Source organism: Calidris pugnax, unplaced genomic scaffold, assembly GCF_001431845.1.
Source record: "Calidris pugnax isolate Ruff unplaced genomic scaffold, ASM143184v1 scaffold952, whole genome shotgun sequence".
In the NCBI taxonomy this organism is placed as follows: domain Eukaryota; kingdom Metazoa; phylum Chordata; class Aves; order Charadriiformes; family Scolopacidae; genus Calidris; species Calidris pugnax.
This window is the reverse complement of record NW_015092814.1, coordinates 388,156-393,322: the sequence shown is the minus strand read 5'-3', so window position 1 is coordinate 393,322 and position 5,167 is coordinate 388,156.

Here is a 5,167-nt window from a genome sequence, read left to right as displayed (position 1 = left end):
CTGTTGCGTTGTTACTGGAGTCGGGAGGGTCTGAAGAGCCCAGGCTGTCTCCCTGATAGCGAGCCTTGTGCTGGCTTCCCAGCCAGCTGTGGGCAGCTTTACTGACCTGCCCCCCAAGAGACCTGGCAGAAGGTTTCATATTTGAGCTGAAGCTGGACAAAACCTAGGGCATTTGGTCATTTATGGGCAAGTTTCTCTTGTCTGTGCACAGAAACCTCCCTGGTGCTCAAGGCCAGGTTGGAGGGTGCTTTGAGCAATCTGGTCTAATGGGAGGTGTCCCTGCTAAGGGCAGGGTGTGGGACTGGATGGGCTTTAAGGTCCCTTAAACCCAAACCAGTCTGTGATTCTATGAACGTTCCGGTGAAGAGGAGCTAGGGCAGCAGTGTGTTGAGAAACCCAGCTTTCTCTGGTCTCACCCTGCCTGCATCAGGGTGATTAAGCTGGCTTTCAGAAAGCAATTTCCTTTCCTTGGTTGAAGTGCGTGTTCCTCACCACGCTGGACAAGTCCTAAGGGTATTTCCCATGAGAAGGAGGGTGCTCTGTGCTTTGGAGAGTCCCCTCATGTCTTGGGATTGGTTTTGCAACTCTGGAGTTACATGCTGATGGCTGGGATCTCTCCACAGGAGCTGGGGCTTCAGGAACCAGCCAGTGATCGGCACAACTTGGACGCCTCCTTGGCTGTTCTCCAAAGGGATGTGAGCACCAGACCCCTTGTCAAAAATGGCAAAACTGGGCTAAGATACGCATGTTTTCAACATCAGTGATTTACTCTCATTCCAGAAACCACAGCAGTGAGAAATTGTGATTATTTTGCACAGGGCAAACAAGAAGAATAAGCTTTTTGATCTTATACCAAGCCACTGTCAGACTAAGAGATAGTCTTTATATTTCAGGATCCCTTCTCAGTTTCTTGTCTTAAACAGTGAAGGACAATGGGTGAGAGAGAAAAAATACCCCTTGAAATAGGGCACAATCTCCACCTGCAGTGTTACCTACTGCCTCCATGTAATCTGACTGAAAGAGAATAGAAATGTCTAAGTCTGCTCATTTCTGGGGTGCTTCTGCCCTGGACTCTCTTTGCAAAAAAAACCAAATCAAACAAGCTGAGGTGTCCTGGCTGGCACCAAACAGACTCTCCGTTCTAAAAACCACAAGTAGCTTCACTGTCAGGAGCAGCCCCTGCTGTCCAACCTTCATTTTTAAGAGCTTTCTCTCCTAAAGTAGGCAGACACAAACCACGAACCTTTCACCTTCTGTTCCAGCTGGGCATCCCTGTTTCTGATGCTGCTTCAAACTGAGGAGGTGAAGTCCCTCATCACAGGGTTGGATGACAGAAGGTCTCAAATCTGCACAGCCCTGGTGGATGCAGCACCGCATTGGCTCTGTCCTGCCTCAGCACCCTTGCTGTCTGCTCCCCATCCCCATCCTCATCCTCATCCCCATCCACATCCACATCCACATCCTCAGCCTCATCCTCATTCTCATCCTTGTCCTCATTGAATGATAGAATCATAGAATGGTTTGGGTTGGAAGAGACCTTAAAGATCATTGAGTTCCAACCCCCTGCCCTGGGCAGGGACACCTCCCACCAGACCAAGTTGCTCCAAGCCCCCTCCAACCTGCCCTTGAACCCCTCCAGGGATGGGGCAGCCACAGCTTCTCTGGGCAACCTGGGCCAGGCTCTCACCACCCTCACACCAAACAAGTTCTTCCCCACAGCTCAGCTCCATCTCCCCTCTTGCAGGGTCCAACCCTTCCCCCTCCTCCTAGGGCTCCCCTCCCTCATCCAGAGTCTCTCCCCAGCTTTCCTGGAGCCCCCCTTCTTGAGGGACTGGAAGGGGCTCCAAGGTCTCCCCGGAGCCTTCTCTTCTCCAGGCTGAACCCCCCCAACTCTCTCAGCCCCCCCTCCCAGCAGAGGGGCTCCAGCCCTCCCAGCATCTCCAGGGCCTCCTCTGGCCCCAATCCAAGAGGTCCATGTCCTGATGATGGTGGCCCCAGAGCTGGAGGCAGCACTGGGGGGTGTCTCCCCAGAGCGGAGCAGAGGGGCAGAATCCCCCCCTGGCCCTGCTGGCCACGGGGCTGGGGATGCAGCCCAGGGGTGGGGGGTTTCTGGGCTGCCAGCGCACGTTGAGGGGCGTGTGGAGCTTCTCACCCCCCAACACCCCCAAGTCCTTCTCCTCAGGGCTGCTCTCCAGCCATTCTCCACCCAGCCTGGGGTTGTGCTGGGCATTGCCCCGACCCAGATGCAGGGCCCTGCCCTTGGCCTGGTTGAACTCCATGAGGTTTGCCATGGGTCCACCTCTCCAGCCTGTCCAGGTCCCTCTGGTATCCCTTCCCTCCAGCATGTTGACTGCACCACACAGCTTGGTGGTGGCCACATCGGCCAACTTGCTGAGGGTGCACTCTGTCCCACTGTCCATGTCTCCATCAAAGACATTGAACAGCACTGGTCCCAGGACTGACCCCTGAGGAACACCACTCGGCGCTGGACACTGAGCCATTGACCACAACCCTTTGAGTGCAGCCATCCAGCCAGTTCCTCATCCACTGATTGGTCCATCCATCAAATCCGTGTCTCTCCAGTTTAGAGACCAGGATGTCATGTGGGACAGCGACAAATGCTTTGCCTAAGTCCAGGTAGATGACATCTGTTGCACCTGTAGTGCCATCATAGAAGGCCACCAGATTTGTCAGGCATGATCTGCCCTTGGTGAAGCCATGTTGGCTGTCACCAATCACCTCCTTATTTTCCATGTGCCTTAGCAGAGGATCCAGGGGGATCTGCTCCATGATCTTGCCAGGCACAGAGGTGAATTCCCTTGCCTGTAGTTCCCCGGGTCTTCCTTTTTTCCCTTTTTGAAAGCAGGGGTTATATTTCCCCTTTTCCAGTCAGTGGAAACTTCACTACACTGCCACGATTCTTCAAATATAATGGAAAGCACCTTAGCAACTTCATCCACCAGCTCCTTCAGGATTTCATCAGGTCCCATTGACTTACATACCTTCAGGTTCCTTAGAAGGTCTCAAACCTGGTCTTCTCCTACAGTGGGAGGTTGTTCATTCTCATAGCCCCTGTTTTTGCCTGGTCCTTAAACTCGGAAGGTGTGAGGAGAAGGGTTGGCAGTGAGGATCGAGGCAAAAAAGGTGTTGAGAACCTCAGCCTTCTCCTCATCTGTTGTTACCAGCTTGCCATTCTTGCTCATCAAGGGGGTATGCCTTCTTTAACCTTCCTTTTCTGGCTGACATATCTGTACAAGCCCTTCTTATTATGCTTAGCGTATTGTCATCCCCATCCTCATCCTTCCCCTCCCAGTGGCCACACACAACTGACGAGAGAGGCATCCAAAGCCAGGTCACCTCCAGGAGCCAGCCCTTGTCCCCAGGGAAGGGCAGCCCCCTGTGTCAGTGAGGACCAGGGTGGGGGGCAGCAGATCCCAGCACTGCAAACCCAACCAGAGGGGATGAAGAGGAGAAGTGAGAAATGTTTAATTAGAAGGAAACCTCCAAAGTGGGTGGGGGGACGGGTGCATGGAATTTCTTTTTGCGGATGCAAACTGTGAGCTGTGAGGAGGAACAGGAGATGGAGAGTGCAGGGCTGGACCCAGACCCTGACAAGGAGGCACTGGCCACTGTGGATTCAAGAAGGGCTTGCAGTGAAGTCCCTCGCTGAGGGAGCCTGTGCCACCGCCTGCAGCAGCTCAGCAGGGTTTTGTTTCTTTGTGGTTGTCCAGGGACACAAGAGGGCTCTGACCTCCACACCATTATGGACTAACACAAACAGCTCCATCTCTTACATGGGGAGTGTGTGTTTGGGGTGACACCGGGAGAGTGTTGCTGGTGTCCCTGCCCTGTCTTTCATGGAGAGGCCAGAAATGCTTTCAGTGAAGGGCTTCTGGCTCAGTAACTCACTCGCCCACCTGGCCGGCCTACAGACAAGTTGTCCACGTACCCGGGTGGCAGGGGAAGGACCAGAGTAAAGAGGCAAGAAAATCTGTTTAAATATCTAGTCCCTAAGAATGGCTGTCAGTGATGCCGATTCATGCAAATCACTCTCAGCACTCCTGGTGTTTAAATGCATCCAACCAGCTGCCTGAGCTTGAAATAAATGGGAGGGTGGGGGTGGAACAATACACCCAAAAGCACTAATCCTGGGGTTAGTCTGGGCTGAGAGCAGTCACTCCCTGGGATGGTGACCCACCACGTTGGGTGGAAGGCGGAACACGAGTGGAAGCGCTGGTGAAAGATGCAGCTGATCCAAAATGAGCTGCAAGCACTGTGGTGGGGAGTCCTACCTCTGCCTTGTGAACGTGGAGCATCATGAAGTACGTAATGAAACAACAGAAAAACGAAAGAAACTTCATCTTTGAAACTGTGTGGCCTACAGAGGAGGAAAAGGCAAGGAGAGGAAAAACCAAACCCCTGTGGGCAGCGCAGAGGGAGAAGGAACAGGAAAAAGGGGAGCTGGTCTGTGGAAAGGGGATTTGAAGAGTTTTAGCTGGGTGACTGATGGAGGAAAATCCTGTTAAAGACAGCAGGGCTCCTTCTGGTTAAAGTGAACCAGGTCTAAACACCAGACCCCCCTTTAATTTAAATAAGGGCCGGATGGAAGAGGAACTGGGGGCTGTGTTCTCCTTCCTCTGGCCATGCTGTGCCACCTGGGGTCCCAGAGCCACCTGGGGGACCCGCAGCCACTGGGCATCCTGGACTCCTCGAGGCTCCTGTGGCCAGTCCTGACAGCCATGCTCACTCTGTTCCTGACACCAAAACAGCCCAAGTGCCTCTGCCTGTCCCCCTGGCCATGGTGGCAGCTGAGGAGCTCTGGGAGGAGGTGGTTTGCTCCATTTGCTTGGATTTTTTCTGTGCACTGGTGATGCTGGACGGGGGGCACAACTCACGCCAAGGCTGCATCGCCCTGTGCTGGGTCCCCTCCTGCCCCTGGGCTGGGACCCCTTCCCCAGCCCCAAAGGGCAAGTTGGGGCTGCCAGGACCGCTCCGGGCACCTTTCTGGGCTGTTTCTTCATGTCGGGGAGGGAAGGCACTGCCTTTTCCATGCTGATTACCTGTTCTAATGATGCTTTGTCCTGAGGTTCAGGGCTGGGGGTTGCAGCCCCTCTGCTGTCTCGCTCTTTGCATGTCTGTTCCCAGCTTTGCAAATTATGTTTTTATA